Source organism: Ursus americanus, chromosome 12, assembly GCF_024610735.1.
Source record: "Ursus americanus isolate L20-20 chromosome 12, mUrsAme1.1.p, whole genome shotgun sequence".
NCBI classification, from domain to species: domain Eukaryota; kingdom Metazoa; phylum Chordata; class Mammalia; order Carnivora; family Ursidae; genus Ursus; species Ursus americanus.
The window spans coordinates 25,887,002-25,913,016 of NC_142138.1; the positions used below are offsets into that span (position 1 = coordinate 25,887,002).

The window sequence follows — 26,015 nt, forward strand, 5'->3', positions numbered from 1 at the left end:
CCGAAGTCCACACATAGTAATTTCCTCTCTTGTGCCTCCTAGGTTTTATACCAAAACTTGTATTAGGCTCTAACATGGATGACTGTAGGGTCGCCTGGGGTCCTGGTTATACAGGCTGTAAATAAGCTAAAGTCTGTAACTTATTTTAGTACCTCTTTTCAGTCTTACATGTTTCTCTGTTTGGATGGAAATCACATAATCCCCCCCGTTGCTACGACACCCTTGGGAATAGTTAACTATTCCCTGACAAGGGCAGTTGTATTTGACTCCTGCACCAATTCAGTTTTGTTATTGGAACACCTTACACTTTTCCTTTTTTCCTTTCGAGGTATCTCTCCTCTTTTGGCGTTTGTGTTTATTTTTGTTGTTTTTCTCAGAGATGCCTATTAAGGTGACTAGACTATGTTCTACTGTGAAAATTAACTTCTGCGTGGCCATATAACTTAACTATCAGAAACAAGATTTGAGAATACCCCTCTTAACCACCTTACTCTATTTGGGTTTCTATAACAGAATTCCACAGTCTGGGTGGTTTATAAACAAAGGAATTTATTTCTCACATTTTCTGGAGCCTGGGAAGTCCAAGAACAGATGCTCGCAGGTTGTCTGAGAAGAGCTTCCTTCCTGGTACATATAGACAGACTTCTTTTGGCTCTATCCTCACACTGTGGAAGGGGCTAGGGAGCTCTCTGGCATCTCTTTTAGAAAGTCTCTCTTCATGAAAGGGCTCTAATCCGTTCATGATGACTCTACTCTCAAAACTCCCAGAGGCCCCGTCTCCAAGTACCACCACATTGGGGATTAGGTTTCAACATATAAAATTTTAGGGAGCACAAATAGTCTCTAGCGTTCTGTCCCTGCTCCCTCCAAATTCATGTTCTTCTCACATGCAGAATACATGTAGGGGCCAAGAGGAGGCATCCAAAATGTGCTACTTTGCAATATTGATTATTTTTTTAGAGTTACTTAAGAAACAACCAGTGCAATGCTGCTCAGACCCTCCCTCTGTCCCCCTGAAAGCAGGAAACAAATATCCTATGTGAAAAATACCCTCCCTATAATAAGAAGTAAAAAGACCGTTTTATCACGAGATAGTGACTTTAAAGTAAAAAATTTGTAGAAATAAACCTTGTTACTTTTTACTAATCTACTACCTCAGCCCAAATTCTGCTTAGAATTCCTTACTAATTAAAGCTCCCGAAACCTATTTTCCTTACCCTGTAAATTCCGCCCAAACTTGTTGTCTTTTTGTCTAAAATGTATAACCGCCTGCCTTGGTCATTTCTTTAGGTCTCAATTTTATTATTGGGCCTCTGTGTGCATGTAATAAAACTTTTTTTTCTCTTGTTAATCTGTCTCATATAAATTTAATTCCTAGTCCAGCTGGAAGACCTTGAGGGGAGAAGAGAATTTTTCCTTCCCTTCATATACTTATTATATCCCAACAGCCCCAGAAAGTCTTAACTCGTTCCAGCACAGTTCTAAAATCTCAAAGTCTCTTCCAAATATCATCTAAGTTAGATACGGATGAGACTCACGGTACAATTCATCCTGAGGGAAATTCCTCTCTAGCTCTCAACCTGTTATGTACTTTCCAAAATACAGCAGTGGGACAGGCATAGGACAGATGTTTCCATTCCAAAAGAGAGAAATATGAAAGGGGTAGCAGGTCCCAAGGAGTCCAGACTTCAAGGCAAAATCCATGAGATTTTAGGGTTCAGGAATAATCCTCTTTTGCTCAATGCTCAGCCCTCCTGGCTTCCAGGTCCCATCTTCTAAACTCATTGAGGCAGGGGTCACACCTGTGGTGGGAAGTCCTGTCCCTGCAGCTTTGCCAGGCAGGAGTTGGATCCCCAAGACTTTGGGTGGCCCTACCCCCACAGCTTTGGGCAGAGGTTATCTATCCTGTTAACAGCAAGGTGATGGTCTTCCCTTTTGAATCCAAGGAGGCAGCCCTGATCGCCTTCAGGGTCTTCACTAGTGCATGTTCAGAGCAGAATAGTTCTACTGTCCCATCCTATAAAATCCAAGCCCAACACCTTCCTTCATTCCATCCTGCCTTTTCCCCCTTCAGTTCAAACTGGCAGTTTTCCTGCCAGGGTGGCTGATTAAGTTTGTGGTTCACAGCTCTATTAATCTCCTATTAAATGTTCATGGTCACTTGGCCACATCCTTACTGTTCTCTTTCTAACACACTTTCTCATTTTCTGCAAAATGGATAGGCTGAGAATTTTCCAACTCTTTAATTTCTAGTTTCTTTTTGGTTAATAATTCTATCTTCAAGTCTTTTTTCTCTTCTCACATTTTACCATAAGCAGTCAGAAGGAGCCAGGCTGCACCTTTGCTTAGGAATTTCCTCAGCTAAATATCCAGTTTCATTGCTCATAATTGTACCTTCCACAGCACACTAGGACGTGAACGCGGTTCAGCCAAATTCTTGGTCACTTCATAACAAGTATCTCCGTTGTCTGAAACCATGTTTGCCACTTCCATCTGAGACCTCAGAATGGCCTTTACTTGTCCCTAATTCTACCAAGATTCTGTTCACCATAATTTACTTACTCCCTGGGATGGAGGGTTTTTCCATAGCTCTCCTCTTTTCTTTCTAAGCCTACCTCAAGACCACCATTAATGACCCATTTATGACAATGTAAGCTTTTTATAGCATGTACCTCAAAACTCTTCCAGCCTCTGGCCATTACCCAGTTCCAAAGCCACCTCCACATTTGCAGGTTTTCTTTGTTTTGTTTTGTTTTGTTTTTATAGCAGCTCCTCCACTTCTTAGTATCCATTTCTGTGACAGTGAAGACCCTCTGTAGCCCCGAATTTTAACTATCAGGGCCAAGATTTGAGAATGCCCATCTTAACATGACTTACCTATTTGTTCCAGGAAATGCTTATCTAGGAGGATATGGCTTATAAACTAGTAAGTAACTAAACTGCTTCAGGAAATTCCTGATTGGTCCAGGAAAATTGATGTCTTACCTGGGCAAAGAGCTTGCTTGTGTAACAAGAGCTTACTTATGAAGACTTGCTTTAGAAAAACTCTTGTCTCACTATGTCTGTCAATCATGGACTACTATTAATTAATTTGCCCAGTCCTAATCAGTTCCTCACCTTGAAAGGCTTGCTGATTTGAACCTAGATCTCAAAATCATATGTATCTACATCTTCTGTATCTGTATCTGTATCTATATTTATATTCTCCTCTGACCTCCCCCTTCTGGGAACCACTAAGACTCTTAAGGTTATTTTGTTCCTCCTTGCGGTACATTTTATCAACTCGACTTTGCTTGATTTACAAGATATTCTGATGGCCGTGGACCCCTTGTAGTATTGGAATTTCCAAGGCAAGTATTTTTACCATAAGCAGTCAGAAGGAGCTAGGCTGCACCTTTGCTGCACCATTAATATACCAAGTATATTAATTAGACTCCACTGTAATTCTTAAAACACTGGATTCTCCTGAAAGATTAAATCAGATAGAAAGGGCTTTTTTTTGGGGGGGGGGGGGGTTCATTGCCTGCTTCTACCCAGCCAGATCCTTATTTTAACCAATTCCCATCATAACAGACCATTAATTCTGACACATTCCTATGAATTAAGAATACTCTTATCTCAACTCTTCAGGTGGGGAACTTGGCAGAGAGGCTAATTGACTTGCTCAAGATCACTATGTGAACCAACAGCCTGGCTGAGATACAGCCCAAGCCTCCTGACTCCCGGGCCCATGATCTGTTCACCAGATGTGCTTTGCCATCATTCTGCTCTGCTATCAATAAGCTACTGACCTCGTTTCTTTCTTAGTTGCCAGAAGTCTACCTTATGTGCCAATATCATTTCTCTAGTTCATACCTGAATTGCTTTTCTGCCTGGCCAACTTTGTAGTGTTACAGTATTTTCAGAGTATGGCAAACGTACCATAAAATAATATATTTTTTTAAAAAATGGCATAAGATACGGAGGTAGGAGAATTCTTAAAATATGCTGAGTCTTACAATGTATAGCTTTGCAGTAATAGAAAAATTCAAATAGGTTTCAAAATTGAGGTAAGTTCTACGTAGCCAACCACACACTGTGCACTTTGAGAGGAAAATGGGGAAACTAATGTTGCTTTGTAGCTAACAGATCATAAGTTATACTGTAAATACAGTGTTCTTTATGTAAACTCACTTGATTTAGGCAGAACATCCTTGAATTAAACTTTCTATCCATCTCTTATCTTGGCAATATGTCTTCCAAAATGTCATGAATTGAAATGGTTTGTCTTGCAATGGATTCCACTTTCTTTTGTTTTATGTCCCCTTTTTTCATTCATCTGAGTTGTATCTACTATGAAGTTACCAGCATGATTTGCTTCTTTGCAGGCCAAACTAGTCAAATAGACTTGTTATTAAGGTCTATCAAGGGCTTGATGGTTCCCACTCACCTTGGAAAACATGAAGAGGTAGTAAACCTCACAGGAAAGAAGTTTCTGAGGCTTCGTGCGGGTGATTAGAAAGAGCCTCCAGGGAGCCAGGAGTGAATTTACTCACCTAAAAAGAGAAGCTCCTAGGAATCCAGACTAACTGCTCCCAGCTTTCACAAACATGTGGTACCCTCTTTACCCAGAACTTAATGAGGGCATGAGCTGGTAACTTGTGGCAGAATTCCTAGAATTTCAGAAGCCTGACCCCTAATATTTTAGAGGGGGACATCATTTTTTTTCCCCAGTCTCTGGTTCAGCATTGCCTGAAAAACTTTTGTTTTGAGAAGTTTTTACTGTTTATTTAAGGAAGATAGATAAAATTCTTGTACTGTATATGTGTGAGTCAAAGATAATCCCTGGATGAAGAGATTTAGGTGGCAGCTGTAGAAATAAGGGATAGGTAAGAATTGGTCTTGAAAATAAACCCATAGGAACAGTAGCAATATTACGTACCAAGTAAGAAAGTAAACAAAATGTCTGTGTTGAGCTAGGGACCTATGTGCCTTATGGAGTATAAAGATGATAAAGAAACAGTTCCTGCCTTGAATCTAGGTGAATGGGGAATACATTTATATAAACAGGCCACTCTAAGAACAGCTGAATGTAGAAACAGGATTCAACTAAGCTAAGGAGGACTTCCTAGAGGAAACAATGTCTGAGCATGTTTTTTCGTAACTCATCTCTGATATTTAAAATGTATGTTATTTGGGGGCGCCTGGGTGGCACAGCGGTTAAGCGTCTGCCTTCGGCTCAGGGCGTGATCCTGGCGTTATGGGATCGAGCCCCACATCAGGCTCCTCTGCTGTGAGCTTGCTGCTTCCTCTCCCACTCCCCCTGCTTGTGTTCCCTCTCTTGCTGGCTGTCTCTATCTCTGTCGAATAAATAAATAAAATCTTTAAAAAAAAATGTGTGTTATTTTGCTAGGACTGCCTTAACAAAATACAACAGACCAGGTGGCTTACACAATAGCAATGAATTTTTGCACTGTTCTGAAAACTAGAAGCCCAAGGTGATGATGTCTGGCAGGCTCGGGTTTCTTCTGAGGCCTTTTTCCTTGACTTTCATCTGGTTGCCTACTTGCTGTGTCCTCACATGGTCTTTGTTCACTCCTGTCCCTAATGTCCCTCAGTGTGTCCAATTTCCTTTTACAAGGACACTACTCAGGTTGGATTAGGGCCAACCCATATGACCTCATTTAACCTCAATTATCTTTTTAAAGACCCTCTCTGAATATAGCCACACTCTGAGTACTGGAGGTTAGGGCATCAGCATAGGAATTTTAGGGGAATGCAATTCAGTCTAGAACAAAATGTTACAGATCTCCAAAAGGCATTGTAGGCTTTTCCTTTCCATCTTAATTTTATTTTCTCTTTCTTAAGTGAGAAGCAATGTAGCATAACAACTAAGGGCATGGACACTGGAGTCAGCCCACTTGAATCCAGTCTTTGCTGTGCCACTTACTGTATGTGTAACCAAAGGTGAGTTGCTTGACTTCGCTGTATCGTGGCTTCCTTGCGTGTGAAATGAAGATGTTCATGACTACCCCGTTGGGTTGCTGTGGAGTTTAAATGGATGAGTAATATAACATACATATGTGCCTGGCACATAATAAACACTCAGTAAGTATAAAGTATAAAGGATAGCAATAATTTCTGGGTATAAAGTTATACAATATGATACTTACACATACCAGTGCTCATAAACAAAAAAATTATATTCTTTGGAGTCAGATCTCATTTTTCATCAAATGTCATAATGAGACAGAAAGATGTATAAGCTTAAGGTGACTATCCCAGCTATAATTTGTGTCACTTACTATTCACATATTCACATGCAGCATACATCTGCTTGATCATCTGTGTTTCTAAAATAATTCTAGTGAGATTTCAGACACCTAATATTGTTATTAATAAAAACTGCATGTGTCTTTTTCATTCGTGTGGGTGATAATTCCATACTTAGGTTTGCTGTGCGAAATTCACCCTTAATCTAGTCTGGTATATTTTTGGTGCATGTGTTATCCCATGTATTTGTTCTTCATAAAGACATTGCCATCATTTTTTCCTCTCATAGTCACAAACTCTAAATAATAGCCAGTAGGAAAACAAAAAGTTTTAAATGATAATCATTATGTGTTGTGCTTTCATAGACGGTGCCTGTCACCAATAACAATGACCAATGAACTATTTTCAGGCACCAACCAACTTACCCAAAGGGATGTCTCTGCAGCACTTTGTTCTTTTTATTAACTTGTATATATAGCATTTGCTCTCTGCCTGGCCCTGCTCTAAGCACTTTACATATATTAAATCAGTTAGGCCTCACAACAACTCTATAGATGCTATTATGTCCAAGTTTTGGGTGAGGAGACTGAGGTACAAAGGGAGTAGTCACTCAGTGAGTAGTCAGGCCTAGGTCATCTTGGCCAGATTTTCATTCTGGGCACTCTTTTTCCTTTGGGCTTAGAGCACACTAATCATTTCCCATCTCCTGCTCACTCCTTCTTAATATCCTTTATTCGAGCTTCCTCTTTAGATGGGATGATTCTTGAATATTGGAGTTTCCCAGGGTTCTGCTCTTGAAATGCTCCCTTTAAACTCTCTCTCCCTTATCTCTAGGGCTCACCTACAATCTAAATAGAAATGAATCTTACATCTGTATCTAGAGCCACTTTTCCCCTGAGTTGAAGACATATTTCCAACCACCTCCCGGGCACCTCCAACTTGGATACTGAGCACCAGAACATTGAACTCCCCGTCTGCCTCACTCTCCCCAGATCTCTCCACTTCCAGTCTCTAACCCCAGCGCTAGACTCTCCGGGCTCCTTTTTCTCCCGTGTCTGATCTGACACCCAGTTCTCCTGACTCTGGCCTCAGGTGGCTCTCTCCTCTTGCCCCTGAGGTCTAGTCTTGCTCTCATTGCTTCAGTTTAGGATCTGTAGCTAGGTGTCATTTTCTATTGTCTTAACATCCATTAATGATTTTCAGTTGCTAAAAGTTACTGTTTGAACAGGGTGCTGGTAGCTCATACTAGCATTCTCTGCAGTTTGACGTCTTTCAATCATTTCATTACTGCGAAAACACCAATGTCCCAGGCCTAAGCTGGGATTTTGTTTCTTGAGCTAGCTTTCTGTCTTCTATTTGCTAGGAAAGAATCCAGTTGTTATTTTATCTCAGTAATATTCTTCTGCAAGAACAGGATGCTTTCATGATCGAGCCTTTTTTTTCAGAGTTCTAAAAAATAGAGGTTTTTTTTTTTCCCTGTTTGTTTTTTTCCCTTAGCAATTACCATTGCACAAATAGCATGCAAAGAGATAAAGATCTTTTAAGAAAAACCCAGTTTATTTTTCTCTGGGCTAGTTCCCTGATCTATAAAATCTCTTTGGGGAGGTTATTAATTACACTGTACATTATCTCTCATCTGGACTTTGCAACCTTCAAACTGTCTCTTTCTCTCCACTTTAACTTATCCTCTACATAACCTTCCTAAAAATGGAAAAACAAAAATATTGGCCACTGGATTAGATGAAAATTGTTTCAGAATGGCTTGCAGGCCTTGTGACAAGTTGGCTGAAAATGACCTTTTCACCTTATCTCCCTCTTCTCTCAGTTCATATCACAGCAATTTCTGGCCTCCCTGCTTCTACACATGCTTGTCACTCCTTCCTCAATGTCATTTCCTCCTTCTGGACCTAAAAACCCACACATTCCATCAAGACCTGACCCTGACATGACTCCTGGGCACTCTTACCCAGTGTGTCTAACCACCTACTGTCGTGTTGCCCAGGACGACCCCGCCCTGCTGTGGTTAAAGGCCAGAACTCTCATGCCTAATTTTCATCTGGCTCCTGGCCATGGACACTTTTCTTGTTTAACTCCCAACCTTTTGTTTCTAAAAATCAATTTAGATTCTATGACTTGGTTCTTTTTTTTTTTTTTTTTTTTTTAAAGATTTTATTTATTTATTCGACAGAGATAGAGACAGCCAGCGAGAGAGGGAACACAAGCAGGGGAGTGGGAGAGGAAGAAGCAGGCTCATAGCAGAGGAGCCTGATGTGGGGCTCGATCCCAGAACGCTGGGATCACGCCCTGAGCCGAAGGCAGATGCTTAACCGCTGTGCCACCCAGGCGCCCCCTATGACTTGGTTCTTACCCCTACTTTTTCAATAGGGTTTCACTTCTGACTTTGTCCCCAAGCTTGCCAGGCAACCACCCCACAGGATGAAGCCTTAACCCCAGATTCAGTCAGCTTTCAGGAAACTCCTTTAAATCTGATGTCCCTCAAGAGAGGGATCACACAGTCTGTTAAAAATCTTCCCATTTTTTCTCAGAATTGTTCACTATCTCCTTGGGGCCACGGCCATATAATATTATAGTTATTTCTGTATTGCAATTATAAGTACTGTAATACTTCGGGCCACACTCTCAGGTGTGAGGAGTGTAACCTGGCACTTCCATTCCACTTCCATTAGGCCTCCTTTCGGACACTGTCCGTGTTGCTCCCAGAGCCCCTCATGTCCCCTTTATGACTTTTATATATTCTTCCCTGAAGGTCAGTGTGCCTTCACTTTCCTCAGCCTGCATCTGTAATTCTTCTTCAGAGGACTGCCTTCAGACTGGGGTTGCTTCTCCCAGAAGCCTAGAGAGCTGGAGGTGCCCAGGAATGACATCCCTCCAAGGGCGGCTCTTAGCCAAAGATGGAAGGGACAGGAGCACCTTCACTCTGAGAGGTAGGCTGAAGCCCTTTCTGTGGGACTTTGACTGAACTCTTACTGGACTTTTTTTTCTCTTCCATGCTCTGCTTGCCCTTCTCCCTTATTGGTTTCTCTCAGGAACATTTCCCCAACAATTCACTTGCACGGGTCTCCTTGCCTCAGGATCGACTTCTGGGGATCTTGGCCTAAGACGTCACTTAATCTCCCTTTCAAGTCTATTTAGCTTGATTACAAAAACAGTTATCTAATTGAATTCTGAGTCAACTTGGAAACTTCAGATTGAATCTCAGCCAATCCAGAATTTTTGCCATCGGAGCTCTTCTCTCTTCTCTACAAGTTCTGGTCGAGTAGTCCTGGTAGCAGTGATGTTTTTGCAGTGTCATGAAGGATTGTGCCCGTCTGTTCCCAGCTGTCAGAATTTGTCAGGGTGACATATTATCTTACTACCCAATTATCTGTTTCCATGTTTGCACTCATTACTATGGTTAAAGCTTAACAATGTCTAGTCTCCTATCTTTTTGTGTTTTTTTTTTCATTTTTAGCACTTAGAACACAGACACTAACTGTTGAGTGAAAAAAAAAAATAACAATCCAGCACCTTTGTAAGCTAGGCCTTATCATCTTCGCTTTACGGAGGGCATAAATGGGACTTGGAGATATTACATAATTGAGGCAATGGAAGATAACTGATTAATAGCAGAACCAGAATTCAGGTCTTCTGACTTGATATAAATTTTTTTCACCACCCATTCTTGCCTTCCTCCATGCCACTCTAAGGATTTCATGGCTATGTCAATTTGCCTGGTGTTCAAGGGAAGGTCCTGTGTATGCTGCTCTCAGCTGTCAGGAAAAAAAGTCACAAACATCTTCCTGGAGGCCTGTCAGAGAAGAGTCATTCTAAAGCCTCTGTGATTCCTAGAACTGAAAACCAGAATGTTCCTGACTGGGCTTCCTCCTTGAATATGAACATTGATTAACACGTTTCTTTCCTGTTTAGAGAAACTTTCCACATCTTAGAGATTTATTTGGAAACCCACCTGTTGTAAGATCAAGCATCAATTTTGATATCATTTTTATCTGCTTGATAAGCCTTCTATGGGGGCAGGGGAGAAGTCCTTCCCTGCTGGAGAGGAAGCATTGGGTCTTTAAGGAAGGTATATATTTGTAGCTTAAATCAGAAAGAAGACCAAGTAATAATGGAAATTGCCCACGATGGCAATGGAAGAAATGTACTCTTGGAATGTCTGCTGTAAGGACAATGCTCTTAAATGATTGATAGCGAGCAAGAAGTCCGGGCCCTGCACTGTTTCTCCGTCTCATCAATTCTCACTCTTAGGAGTTCAAAGTCTTAGATCACATGTATCTTGTAGGATTTAAAAGGCATGCCTGATATCTTCAGAGGAGCAGAGGTGGCATGACCCTTGGCTCCTGTGCGTGTGTGCAAGGCTCTGGGCCCTCCTGTTGTAGCATCGCACCTGTGCTGAGCGGGGTGAGTACAGGGGCTACTTAGATGGAACCAGGCTGCTCATACCTGCTGCCTTGCAGGAGGGAGGAACCATGCAGTTTGAAAGACGTGATTTAGTTAATACGCTACACTCTGCCTCTCAGGCATCTGGGGGCACGTCTTTTGTTATTTTACTTATTTCTCCTGACAAGGGCATGATATGGTAGTTTGTTAGGGAACAACCGTACCATTTAGTGGAAGAGCACTTTCCGTTTTAAAACTTTTAACTTGAATTAATGTCATGTAGAGTATATTTGTTTTAACCTATTGACTCTTAGCACTTAAACACCTTAGGCAAGATCCATCTATATGTACAGAACCTGAAATCATTTGCAATTTGGTAATGTGTCTCGCTGTAGCATTTTTGAAGTGATTATGAATTAAATACAGTAGTATCGTCTTATATTCCATTTTGGGATCTTAAAGTTGACATTTACTTTTGCAAATAAATTCCATGCAAAAACTGGCATAGTACTCTCTCCAGCTTGCACATTTATGGTATTTTAATCTTTTCATTTAAAACCCTGAATAGTAATTTGGGGACTTTTTAAAAAAAATTCTTGAGATATATTGGGAATAAAGAGATGCCTATATTAGGAGGTAGATTAAAAAGCTAAATAATAATTGGTTCATTTAGGAGTGCCTCCAAATAAAATTTCAAACTTAATGAAATTTGACCTCAACTAAAGCTTCTTACTGTGTGTGTCCCTCTATTGTGTGCTGTCCTCGTGGTGGCCTTTTGCCTTTCTTGTCTTGCGTATGTCTTCTATGCCTCTAGGAGTATGGATCTCTTCGGCATCATTAAAAGCCATGATGACTCTTCCTTCTGAAATGGGTGAGGACTCCTTCTTGCTGGAGCCCAGGAGAGGCTGAGAGCAGGGATGTCCCTGAGTCCTCCAGTTCTAGCTCAGCCTTGTCACTCATGAGAACTTCAGGCTATTGGTGAACTCTCCAAAAAAACATTAATTTTACTTTGATGAAATGTAGTTTAAGCTCATATTGAAGGAAAAATTGTTGCCTTATCGGCATATATCTGGCCTTGTCTTTTTAGAAACAACAGATATCCATAATTTTCCTGAAGGCCAATAATTGTTTTCTTGCTCAATAACCTGATAGTAAACTCTACTTTCGTTTTTATAGGCTATTCTCTTTGTTGCTTGGGAAATGACTTTGGGAACCAAATTCAGAATTCTAGATTCAGAGACCAATCTTGATTCATGCATCTAATAAGTGTAACTGAGTGCCTACCATGTAACAGGAATTCTTCGAGGCACAGGGGAGACAATGATGAACAAGACAGACAAAGTTCAGACTCTTGTGAAGTGTGTATTCTGATGGGGATGGGAAGACAAACAAAAAAACTTTGCAAGTAAAGAAGAAAAATATCAGGTTAAGCGTTACGCACAGTGTTAAGATGGAGTGGTGTGATAAGGAGTGATTGGAGCTACTTTAGATGATCAGGAAGGCTTCTCCAAAGAGGCAATATTTAAATGCTAGCTGAATAACAAACAGCAGTGAGAGGGGCAAGATTCCTGGTAGAGCAAAGTGCCCTAAGGGCTAGAACGAATATGTGTTGTTAGACTAGAGGATCTAAGACAGCCAGGATAGCTGAAGAGTTCTGGGCAAGAGGAAGAACGGAAAGATCTGATATGAGAGAGGTAGGTAGAGGTCACATCATCTAAAGCTTTGTAAGGCATGTGAAAGAGCTTGGATTTTATTGTAAATCTATGGGAAGTCGTCAGAGCTTTTTTGCAGGGTAGTGCTATCTTAAAATGATTACATTGGCTGCTATATGGAAGGTCAAAAGATGCTAAAAACTCACAAGAAGGAGACAGAGGAAGAGGGCTGGCTAATTAGCAGATGCTTTCCCTTGGAGGTCTTCCTTTTCCTCCTCTTCTTGTGAGTTCTTAGGCTCTTTTGACTTTTTGTACCCTCTCATGCTTCTTGAAGCTTTACTTGAAATCTTGCTTAAGGATATTGCTTGGTTCCCAGCATCAATAGATTTAACAAATACTTAAATATCATATCTACCCCTCCCCATAATGCATAAATATCACAAGGGCTGTTTAAGTGTCTGATACATAGTAAGTGTGCAATATTTATTGAAGTAATGAATGAATATGTGTTATAAAATGAGAGAGGCAAGGTATTAAGGAGAATTGTCTTTGGAAAGCAGCCCAAAATTCTTTGTTTCAACATCCTCTATTAATTTTGTTTTTGAACTCTTATGTGGACAAAAGGTTGCTCTTAATTAAAGGTCTTATGTGCACACATACCGACATACATACACGTGCACACAGGTGTTTGACCACTAACAAGCAAATTAATGTGTTAAAATTTTGCTCCTTAAGAGGAAGCGATTACATTGCAAAACTTTAGCACTTTTTGAAGTTATTTCTATTTGGGATTGTTGCATTTCTTATCGTACTGATTTATTTTTACCAGTACAAAAATGTTCATTTATCTGCAGATTTTGTAACTGAACGAAGTTGTATGCTCAAAGCCCGAGGTTTAGTCAAAATATTTGTTTATATACCCACAGTGACCATTTGTAACAAAATGTAGCCAACACCAGTAGAGAAAAGTCTACATTTTAAAAGGATAGGAAAGATCTTCCATGGGATGAGGAAGGTTTTGCTCTGTAAGCTTTCAGAAAAAGCTTGACAATATTTTAAAGGGAGAATGGTGATTTCACACTTAAGACCATGATCTGAAGATATTACAGGAAACTACGTAAAAGCAGGAGGGGATTGATGTAGCACGGTGCCTTTTTTTATAAGCTGGCTTTCCCACGTATCAGTGATAAAGCCACCCCTTGCTTTCAGCCTGGGTTAGGATCTGGCTAACCTTTGAATGAACCCTTTATTCCTGCTATTGTCATGAACAGAGAATTCCCAAGAGGATCAAATGCAATAAATTCCTTTGGAAGGGAGGAGTATGAAGTCAGAAATAGGAGCATGGACTTGTCTGGAGCCAAGACCCTGCATCAGTGGGTACTAGGTAGTCAGGAGCACACTTGCTTGGATCTGGGAGCCAGAAGCCACTGACAGAGTAAAATAGGAGGAAAGTTAACTAATCTTATTATTATAAATTTGTTGTTATTAGCCAAGGATTTTACAGCATGATGCTATTTAATCTTTATGATTGTTGTTAACCCTATTTGCAGGGAAAAAAAAAATCATAGCTCAAAGAGATAAAATACCTTGCTAATGTTTCAAAATTTCTACATCATGAAGGCAGGGTTTGAACCCTGTTCTAAAAGAGCTCAAAATTCATGCTTTTACTGCTATTCCATATTGCCTAGAAGAGAAAAAGTTGACACAAACTTTGATAACATCACAATTTTGTGTTGTTAATGCTTGCCCAACACTATATACTTTTATTAGGCTAAGTATAAGGAATAATAATAGAATAGAATGTAAAATAGGATACACTTTTTATTTGACAAGAACAGCTCCACCTTTAGAACTCTGGAGGTCACTGGGGTAGGAGTGTGCAAATTTTCCATGAGAGCCTAAGGTGCTTTTGGGGAGAAAAAGATTCCAAATCCCCAAACCAGTTTTTAGCACCAGATTCAAGTGGACATGCAGGAGTATTTATTACACTGATAAAGTAAATTTCTGGTGTTTATAAACCACCTGGTCTATTGTATGCTATTTTAGCAGCCCAAACAGACTATGACAGAGTTCAAGAGAAGATATGGATGGAAATGTAAGGTATTTCCCTACATTTAGGTCACAGAATTTTAAATGATAAATTTAACAATCAGAAAATGAATCATTAGTCACATTTTCCTCAATACTCTGGATAAGATCTGCATTTGGGGCTATTATCGATGAGACATGGCAACAACCTTTGAAACAGCCATCGGAAGCCAATATTCACGGGTGGCACAATGAATGATTACGCTATTATATAAATAATGATGCAACCAGCATTAAACAAATGGTATTAAAGAACTACAGAGGCAAGAAGATCTATCATGTTTCAATACAACAGGTTTCAAAGAGCCATAGCATTGTGAGTAATAACAGCACTGCTACATTTTTCTCTTAGCAAGAGATATGAAATTAACCAGAAATAGGGGATTTGACAATAAAGAACACAAACAGCTGGTTTCTGGACCTGAGCAAAAAGAGATGGTAGTTGGACACTATAAAGAATCTTCATATGCACTGATTAAGAAATAAAATATATAAATGTTTCTTCTGTACTCACTATTCTGAATCTTTATTCAGGTACCTCACTATAGCTAACATGGGCTTGTGAATTTTTAAATACGTTTTAAAGTCAGATTGTTTATATCGTACATGAAAATGTTTTCCTTAGAGATCCTGCATAACCTCGGTCTTCCCTGGTGTTAGCAGAGGAAACTAAAGGCATCATAGGATGTCTCCCTTGTAAGGAATCTAAATGTATCCATCAAGTTATGAAGCAAATGCTTCTGGGGGGAATTAATATGAAGAAGTTGCCAAAAAAGAGGAAACTCCCCAAAACATTACTCAAAGAAAAATGAACAGATAACATTTTGTGCCAGTAGGAAAGTGTAGCATTAACACAAATATTAGATACCTCCAAGTGCTAAGCTTTAATATCAGGGAGGGCCACCGTATAATAATAGGCCCCACTCTTGATTACTTTTCCTAATGAGAGTGAAGCACAGCATGGAGAAGTGACAACTTGAGATAATTCAAAATGTCACATTAGCTTTGAGTTTCAATCTCTTCTATAACCAGTCTTCATAAAAACTGCTAATGAGTAGTAAATTGGACTGATTTGAGTTTTACTTCAATTTGCTTCTTGTGCTAATCTTTAGAGAAAGGGTGTAAGACAGTGAGATGACATAGATAACACTAGAAAAAGGAGATTAGAGCGAAAGTCAAGTGACCTGGGTTAGAGTCTCTGTTCTGCAGTCTGCTCTGGGCAAGGAAAGTGAAGAAATCAGCTGTTGGTGAACATCTGTCAGGTGCCAAGCACTGTGCTGGATCCAGAGGAGACAAGTGAATACAGGTGCAGCTGTGTTTCTCAAGCCACTCACAGTCTAGTGGTGGAGACTGATACATAAAAAGATGATTGGGGTATTTTTTTAAAGATTTTATTTATGTATTTATTTGTCAGAGAGAGAGAGAGCGCACAAGCAGAGGGAGCAGCAGGCAGAAGGAGAAGGAGGCTCCCTGCTGAGCAAGGAGCCGGATGCAGGAGTCGATCCCAGGACCCTGGGATCATGATCTGAGCCGAAGGCAGATGCATAACTGACTGAGCCACCCAGACATCCCATGATTGGAGTATCTTGTGAATCGTCTCTTCTAAAGTTATGAGCAATGGGCTTGGGAATTCAGAATATAGTGTGATTAACAATGAGAATGTCAATAGGAACACATGACAGTGCTGTCCAATAATAATGCAACTAGTAATTAAAATATGTAATTTTAGCATTTTAGGAAGTACATTGAAAAGAGTAAAAAGAAACAGGTGAAATTAACTTTAATAATATATTTTATTTAATCCAGTATATCTAAAATACTATTTCAACATATAATAGATACACAGTAAAGAGATAGCTTACACTACCTTTTTTCTATACGTTTTAAAGCTCAGTGTGTGTTTTACACTTATAGTACATACTGGTTCAGACTAGCCACAGTTCAAGTACTGAGTGGCCACAAATGGCTTGTGGCCTGAACAATGTAATGGTAAGTCTGCAATTATGTCCAAGAAGACTTAAAGCGTATGCGTACCATTCGTTGAGGGATTTCTAGCTTAACAGAAGGACACTTGGGAAGGACCTATGGGATTTAATTCTCTACAACAGTGGTTTTAATATATGGGTTCACAAACATAATGACTGGGTACGTAAGAATCTTCTAGGAAACTTATAAAAAAGACAGATTCCTAGATCTCTGTGATTCTGAATCATTAGGTCTGGGTTCAGCTTATGAATCCAGATTTTATAAAAGAACTCTGATTATTACTAAGTGCATTGCAGGCTGGGAACCACTGGCGATAGGCTCAGAGGGCACCTGTGGCAATTGAAAAGGTAATTTGATTTTAGGTAGCATTAGCAGAAGGCTCTTCCTCTGTGCGAGGAAGCCATAAGTTAAGTGTTTTTTGAGGAATGATATCCCTTCTATTTTGGACCGATGTGGAGTCTGGAGCCAGCTCAACCTTTTCTTCAGCGCTGTCCACTTGCTCAGCTCAGAGCTGATGTTGTCTCTACATGAGGCTTCAGGGACAGGTGCAGATATAATTTCCTCCTTTAGTTTACACTTTTTTTTTCTGGTCTGATATCTTTCAAATGAGTTGTCTGAAACCTGGCTATGAAATCATTCTAGGTAACATTAAAAAAATTTTTCATGGACATCTACCAAATTAGGAAGCTTAGGAAGTGAGGCCTCAAACTCAAATTTGTACAAATCCCCCAGGCAGCACTTGGTGTGTTGGAAAGGCATTTGGGATACAGTGACTTAGAGAATCTTGTGGGAATGTATTGCTGGGGTTGCTACTTTCATTGCCAGATTTCAAATCTGTTTCACCACCACATACATTGTAGTATAATGGCCTCAGGCAGTCCTTGTTTGCTATTTGGCTCTGCAGCCTCTATGATCTTGTTAGGCTATTTACCATGCCTGAGCCAGTGTTTCCTTAACAGTAAAATGGGGATAATAATCAGCTCATAACACTGTTGCTAGTGTTTCAGGCTCACTTCTTTGTCCTCTTGTCCGTGTTCCATCACTGTGCTCATAATCTCATCTGGTCTCCTGGCTTTATTCTATTTATTTATTTATTATTTTTGGGGTGGGGTAGGTGTAGAGGGAGAGAGAAAATCTTAAGCAGGTTCCTGATTCGGGGCTTGATCTCAGGAGTCTGAGATCATGACTGAGCCGAAATCAAGGGTCTAACCCTCAACCGACTGAGCCACCCAGGTGCCCCTGGTCTCCTGGCTTTAAATGGCCTCTAAGCAGATGACTCCTCAGTTAGTATCTCTAACTCGCCCTCCTTCTATTGCCCAGACCAAGTGTGTCCAACTGCGCCTGTAACATCTTTACTGGAATATCTGAGAGGCATTCAAATCTAACATGCCTGAAACATCACTCCCCAGTTTCTAAGATCAGTTTCCACTATAACCTAACTCATCTCAGTAAACGACAACTCTAAACTTCCAGTTGTATACGTCAAAAACCTTGGACTCAGCCTTGATTCTTCTCTTTCTATCACACTTCACATTAGCAAATCTTGTCAACTCTGCTTTTAAAATATATCCAGAAATTGATAAGTTTTTTTTAAGATTTCATTTATTTATTTGACAGAAAGAGAGAGAGAGCACGCACACAGGCAGGGGGAGAAGCAGGCAGAGGAGAAGCAGGCTCCCCGCTGAGCAGAGCCCAAAGCCCCCTGCCCTGAAGTGGGACTCTATCCCAGAACCCTGGGATTATGACCCGCACCAAAGGAAGACGCTTAACCAACAGAGCCACCCAGGTGCCCCTGGAAGTTGATAGCTTCTCACCAGCTCCACCATTACTGCCCTGACTATTTCTTGCCTGGATTATCTCAATAGTTTATAAATTATTTTCCTTGCTTCTGTTTTCTTCCCTCCCTCATTGTCTGTTCTCAACCGATTAGCCAGAACGACCCTTTAAAAACAGAATTCAAGATCACATTACTGCTATGCTCTAAATGAGATTGTTTTCCTTCTTAGAGTAAACCCGGAAGTCCTTAATGTTGCCCACAAAACAACTTTTGGATCTGGAGGTCTGTTTCTTCTCTAATCTCTGCTCCTCCCTAGCTCCTTCTTGCCTCCCTTGCCTCATGCACTTCTCGCGATTCCTCTAACACGACGACGAGTCTTGTTTCTGGGAAATGAGGGGAATGCCCTTCACCAGTCAGTCTTCCAGAGAGTCTCAGTGGGCAGTCTTATGGTGTCCACAGGCAGACTTGGTAGTCTGCAGGTAGTCCTGGTGCCTGAGTCTGCAGTCGTGGGCCTGAGACCTGGGTCTGTGTGGGTGGGCCCTGATACTGAATCTGTGGGGGCCACTCAGGTACTGGGGACCACTGTGGTGGGCCTGGCTAATGGGCCTGTGGGGGCCAGCTGGTGCCGGGGTGGGCCTGATACTGGGGTCTACAGTGAAGTGGTGTACTCCACTCTCCTTCCTCTACAAGGCGAGTGCCTCTCTGTACTGGGCTGCGTGGTCCTGGTCAGTGGCAGGGATAATACCTTTCCTATTGTCTTCAGTGTGTCTTTTCTCACTTTTGCTGCTGCAAGTTCTCACGTGTAATCCTTAGTGCTTGTGAAGATATTCATGGACAGTTGTTCCAAAGTTGATGTTTCTGTGAGGGGACAGGCATTGGAAATTCCTTTGTCACCCTCTTGCTGATGTCACTCTCTTTTCATGTTTTTCTAACAATACCATTCAAACTTCTGAGTAAACTTTTCAGTCTTTTTTTTTTCAGTCTTGAAAGATTAAAACTCTAATGGCAGAATAATAGTTGAATGTGGTTGATATTCTGGGTAAAAAGTTTCCTACTTTATGCTTTATATATCTCACCCATAGATGCCTGTTTAAAAGCTGGTAGAGTAAAGACATTGTCTGTTTGAGGACATTGTCTCTTTGTCAGCTGAAAAGGATTTCTCAAATCTCCTGAAAGGTTGGTATAAATGCTAACATGTAGAGCGTGAAGAGCATTTACACTAGGCAGTGATTTCATGGCTTGACCGTACTCACTCTCTGAGAGTCCCTAGTGCTAAATAATGGGTTAACGTTGCACTAAACCTGACCCATCCTTTGACTGTGACATGTGGAAGTTCCCCCTTCTTCTCTTGGCTTAGTTGCTCCCAAGTGACGGACAACCATGAAAATGAGGAGCAAATGACAAAAGGCTGTCATGAGCAGGGCTTCTCCTTTCTCCCTTTGGCTCATCGACTATGGAGGATCTCACAGGAATGTAAGCTCCTGCCTTCCCTACCTAATGTCATTCATTCGTACACCCTTTGCTTATAGATTGGTCCTGAATTTTCAATCCAATTCTGACTGGGTAGTCCAATATGAACCACCTCAGTCTTACTGAAAGTTAGGATCTAGAATTAATCATCTTGGTTCATTTGAGAAGGTACAGGGATTTGAACTCCAGGGCCTCTGACAACTTCAAATTACGGTCTTGGGAAAAAGAAGTGTGAATATGGGTGTGTTCGGTTTAAGCTCTTGACAAAGAAGGAGTCTTAGTAAGGGAACACTTTCTTGAAGAATTACTAGATTCACTCCTTAGCCCTTTCTTTCTGAATAGGGGTACAAACTGGGTAGGACGTTCAAGGAATTAAGTCTTAATTCTTATGTTGTTGTTGTTTTTTAAGTTAACACAATTCTTTCCAGGACTAAGTAGACAAATTTTCATTTAATGATGAAAATCAAAATAACCGTCTTAATTGCCTCTGAGAGAAAAGGTTTTCCTCCGGTAATGGGTGGTATCATTTGAAAATGCTTCCCTGTGTGTTCTCCCTCTTTAATACAATGGCTTCTTCGACTATGGACTTTTAGTTTGAAGACCCTTTGGAAAGGGAATAGAAAAGTACATTGTGATATAGGGGAAGTGTCTGCCAGATAGGAATGAGAAGAAAAAATAAAGGCCTTTCAGTTCTCTGAGGAAAGGGATAGATGGAAGATAAGAGAGAACAGATCAGATGTTAATCATTTCTGCCCATGTGCCCCACCTGCCTCACCCAGCTTCATCCTTAGAAGGTATGTGAACACAAAATGTATATGAACGCAAAATGTAGAATTTGTGGAAGAAATGGAAATAAGAAGAGCTTGTGCCCCACTTCCTCTTTGAGTTTCTGGAAGTAAACTACCTAAGAGAATTGCCAACATTAGCACTGGTATTTGTATGGGTGCCAGGCTGAAGAGAATGATGGTGCGATATGTTTAGGTAGAGAGAAGTCTGGCTACCAGAAGTTTCCCTTAGCTCCCATATAGAAAGGATGCAGAATGTCCTTGTATAGTCAGAGGAGATGATGCAAAGATAGCTGAGAGTGGAGAGCCAGAAGGCCTACTTTGGGTTGGGGACATATGGAGGATGTAGCTGAGATTTTAGATAATCTGAACTATGAATGGAAGCCAGAACAGGCCAATCAGAGTGGGCATGGAGATCTACCAATCATGCTAAGAAAATAGCCAAATTTCACCAGCCATAAATTTCAGTAGCATATACTAGAGGGTTGTAAATAATCGAAAGGGTCAATGAACATTTTTAAGGAAGCCAACAAGCTTCTAGAGGAAAGAACAAGGGACAACTCTCTGATTTAGGGATCCTTTTACCCTCTGCCATTAGAACATTTAAGATTTTATGATATTATTTATATCCACAGGAGATGTTAGCTTGGAGAAAAAAAGATAGAAGAAACCTTGAAAGATTTTCCAAGTACCGCAAGAGATTACATTAATCTAGTCATTTAATGTGAACATGACTGAGTTATTTGACTTGATAAGCTTAAATTTCCCCACTGCCCAGTAAAATTGGGGACTTGAGAGCAAGATAAGGTCAGTCACAGAAAATAAAAAACCCATATTTTTCATGTAACTGAGTTTGTAATATGTTAATTATTAGCCCCTATAATGCAATTAAATCACAAGCTTGTAATGCATGAAATGTGACAGGGTGCCTTTCCACTTATCACTGGGTCTTGATATTTGTGCTTTTATTATGTGATTTGGAGAAATAACCCTACTTCTGGGGTTCTCAACTTTATTTTTAAGGCTCAGTTTTACAATTTACTCAGGTGTAAAATTTATAAATTTAGTGTCTAGAACATATATCAGGGCTGAAATGGGAGAGAGTCTGTGATTAGTGGCAGGAACAACTGTGACTAGGAACCCATGCAGGGCAAAGATCGTGAACTGTAAATGTGCTATGAAAACTAGCGGGCAGTTTCGTATCTGGGTCAGTTTCTCTGCTCCAGTATGGTAGATCTTCATTGCACCTACTGTCTTGCCATGCAATTGGCTAGGCTAATGAAACATCGGAATACTATGAGTTCAAGCCCTCCTGCAATAGGATAAAGACAGTGTGTTATCATGGTATTGGCTCAGGAAATTAATAGTAGTTGGCTGGTTATCCTCTTTCCCCATTTATTACTGCTCCCTGCTTGTGATATTTTTAACTAAGAGTATAGCCACATGTTTTAGCATTGTGTAATCTTGTGTAATGCAAGGCGATTTCCTGATACCACCCATTTCAGAAAGAGAACTCAGATTAACAAATATTTACTGAACCTATTTGTGTTGGTACTATATCAGGTGCAGTGGATACAAACATAAGCCGTGGCCCCTGTCTTCGAAGACCTCATGTTAGAGGGGAATCTAAGTTTGGGGTATGCTGTAGGGTTAGTTGAAAAAAATGATAAACGTAATGATGATGCTAATAATAACAATAATAATAATAACAACGATGATAACTACTTAGCACCTACTTTTCAGATAAGGCTATGTGTTTTACATATATTGCCATCAATTCTTCTGATAATAGTGCAATAAAATGCAATTTAACTTCCCCAATTAACTCAGATACATATATAAAACACTGAGCCAGAAATTGAACCCAAGGGTGTGTGACTTTCCATTGTAACAACTTATCTAGCAATTGACTATACCTTGGCAAAAGAAAGATATAATTCATAATAGGCTCATAGATGCCAAGAAAAATCTGCCAAGGAAGTCACATTGGTGTGGAAAAGAACAGAACAGGATTCACACAATTTCTTAAGACCAAAAGAAGAGGGATTTGGAGCTACCTTTCCTGTTTGTACACAGGGAAAGCACTGTTTACTGAAAAGGTAGATTAGCGCTTGAGGGACATTATCAGTGGCTGAAGGCATTATTCCTGAGCTCAACGCCCTTCAGAACATCACAGTTTCTTCCCCTTTCTTCTTAGGTCTGTGAGTTCAACAGTATCAACCTCCTAATTTTAGCCATTTTGAAATCAAGTGATGTTTCGTTTTAGATATGTACATGAATTTAGAGAGAACAAGTATATATTTTTATTAAGTAAAGCAAAATAAGTTTTGTTTTACGTTTATTATACCTTTATGCTTTAAAAGTAGAATATAGGGATTCTTTTGATAGTCAAATGCATCCTTTTTTATATCCAGTAGATGTCAGCATTGGGCTGTTTCTAACCATTTGATCCATCTCCATATTATTTTGAAAGGACCATAAATATTCAGTATGAAATATACTGAGATGTAAAATAGCAGGTGCAGCAAATCTGTGGTGAGGATACATTTAATGGGTGAAGGATTCAATATTCCATCTACCGAGCAAACAACTGTATATAAAAACCCCATCTGTAGCTTTTTTATCCATGTCCATTTTTAAAAATCAATTTATTTCAAAATACCAGTATACTATTTTGTAGAAGATAGCTTTATACAATTAAGTGACAAAATGGATTAAAGTCATTGACATAAATGTAAATATTTGAGTAATTTTAGGTTGCATCTGCTTAAAATCAGAAAGGGACACTGAAGGGTTTTTGAAAATCTCATTAGGATATAATTTCAGCCATAAAGTTTTTGGCAAAGTGGTTTTTTTTAATTACTCTCTTTTTCTGCTCAATATGAAGATTCCAGCTCCTCTGGAACACATTAAAACCACTTCTGGTAATGTGTACCCCAATAAAGCCAAATAGATGGTTGATCAACATTAAGTGGGAGATAATATGTATAATTCATGCTTCCACCGGATTCTAAAGTTGACACAAGTATTTGAGATTCTTGGCATACAGAACACAAGTTTCCTAGGAAATTGCCCAGTTCTGTGGCTGAGCTAAGTAGATCAGGCCTTGTATCAAACAGAAGTGGATTAAGAAGTCAAGACATCCTTGTTTCCTTAAGAGTATAGTCTTACTCATCCAGCCTTTGTCAATTCATTATATGTAAATATATGGTAGCTGAGGGAGGAAACCTGGAAAAAGCTAGAGAAATCATTTAGCCCAGAATCTTCATGAAGAAATTGATGACCAAAGAGGTCTTGTTTGAGGTGTAAGAGCTTGCATGTGAGCATGAGTCTTATTTCAGTATTCTAGTTCATTTTGGAACAACAACAACAGAAACAAATCTAGCTATCTATCTCTCTGTCATCTATCTACCCATCTATCTGAGAACATGTACAAAATGCTGTAGTAGACTCTAAGAGAATTAAAAATTATCCTTATTCCCTAGGATTTTGGAAGATCATTGAAGAATCAGAAACATTAATGGAACATCCAAATACATTTTAACAAATTTAATGATGGAGGTATGCTCAGGGTACAGGTAAGAGCCATTTAGCTTAATTAGGGAGAGTCTTCATGATTTCTAAACAATGAACTATTTCTTGCTTGAAAATTCTTCCAGGAATTATGTTACCAAACTGGGGACAGAGAGCATCATTATTTAATGGGGCAGCATGTGGTATCTGAAGACAGCTTGACTGACGTACTACACTGTGGTGTTTGGGGTTTCCCCCCTCCACGTTGAGGATCAGTCTAGTCCAATATTTGTAAGTGGCTTATAAATGCCTGTTTCAGAATCATCTCAGAGATCAAAATTCAGAAGGGTATATGGCCTAAAGAACAGAAAAACGAAAATAAAAACAGCAATTTTGAGGCACAGCCAGATGAACAGATGAAGGTACCACCCATCTAGCCTATACTAAGCCACCCACATTGGTTCATCTTGATACCAGCAGCATGAAATTTGTCACTATAATGAACATAATCTTTGGTCCTATAAGAAAACCAAGCTAGACAGTTCATATAGAAATCAGAACCATAACTGTGGCCTCACTTATATTCTGTTCTTAACCACAAAACTCTTAGGTCACTATATGTGATGACCACATACAAAGTGAGGAAGTGGTTTGAGGCTCTGCTAATATGTATATCTGATCAAATGAATATGTTAACATGGCATTCAAAGTATGATCTACCTTAAAATAATTTAGGTGAGTTTCAATGGTCACACAATAGACTGCTATCTGGAGATGATGGTTTAGCAAATCTTTTCCTTGCCATTTCCTGAATGATGGGAAAGAACACCTCTTTTATGAGCACTATATAATATTTCCAACCATTTTTTCTCATCTCTTTGGAACACTGCAGGGAAACACATTAGGTCATAACTCAGTACTAGAGGAAAATTCTGATGATGAACCTAGCTTGTTCAAAGCATCTTTGACATTAATCTGCCATATGCAATCACTACATGGGAGATTGAAGACCATATTTCAGTTTTGTGTACTAGAACACAAAACCCTATCATACACTTAATCCAAACTGTTGGAGACATGGTCTTCTTCAGATAATAAGCGTAACAATAGGAGTACAGACAGGTTTTAGGAAATACAATTACCCAGTTTCTCTATTCATAGACTGCTGGGTGTCATGATCAGTGACAAAAATTAGTGTGGATTCACCTGGACTTCTGCGAGCCAGAATTATTCAGACCAGAGGAAAGAAAACGTGCTTTAATACTCCAGTAGCTTTTCATTTGGATTAAGTAACAAACATTCTAAAAAATACCTTTGGTATATATTCAACAGTCCCTGTTTCTGTATGTAGAAGAAGAAAGTGGATTGGAAGCTTGGCATAGGGAGATGGTTATGAGGGTGCAGTTCTTCAGAGATTGGGCATAGTAGTTCTTACTCTCTGTTGGTATAATGGTGTTTAGAAACAGAAGTCAAGTTTGCATATGAACTCTCATCTTAAGTAGATTTATTCTTTTTCCAGACTTAATTCATAGGTTTTAATAATTTAAAGCATAGGTTTTCTTTACCAAGATCTTCATTTATCTCTAAGATGAATTATTTTAGCCTGTTCATCAATCTTGTTTCATTACCTTGATACTTTAAATTGTTTTATCAGTCAGTTGCCATTTGTCCACACTCCTTTCTGCCATGCAAGTAAGGCATTTTCTTTGGGGTTGGGAACTCAAAAAATAGGATATTGGAGAGGGAGTATTTGTGAGTTGTTGTTGGTTTTTTTTTTTTTTTCCCCTATGAGTATCCTAGAAATCTTTTTTACTTGAGGTCATGTATTTTGGTTTCAATGGCTAGACTTTGATCATTATACCAAATACTCTCTTACTGATGAATATTGATTATTAAGTTGATTAAAATGATTGGCTCTAATGGACCATAATCCCATGAGGAGAATGCAGGCTTAGGGTTCAACGGACTCTTTGTCAGTCAGAGAAGCAAATATCCTGGCGCCATACTGCTGCTATATAATCTCCAGGGCCAGTCTATTTATTTTTGCCAGTGTACCAAACTAGTCTCAGAGAGTTTTGCTGTACTTCTGTTGGT

General features: G+C 39.7%; 1 long non-coding RNA gene across 6 annotated transcripts in view; it reads left to right on the forward strand.

Annotated features, from left to right (window-relative positions):
- Window positions 1-26,015, forward strand: part of LOC123795315 (uncharacterized) — a 139,523-nt gene that overhangs the window by 51,818 nt on the left and 61,690 nt on the right. For 4 of the 6 annotated variants that reach the window (XR_015726264.1, XR_015726265.1, XR_015726269.1 and 1 more), the window contains one exon: window positions 5,848-5,946. This is a non-coding gene — a long non-coding RNA (uncharacterized LOC123795315). Of the gene's footprint in view, window positions 1-5,847; window positions 5,947-23,893; window positions 25,703-26,015 lie in introns of those variants that run through there. The other 2 variants (XR_015726267.1, XR_015726266.1) reach the window with 2 other exon arrangements.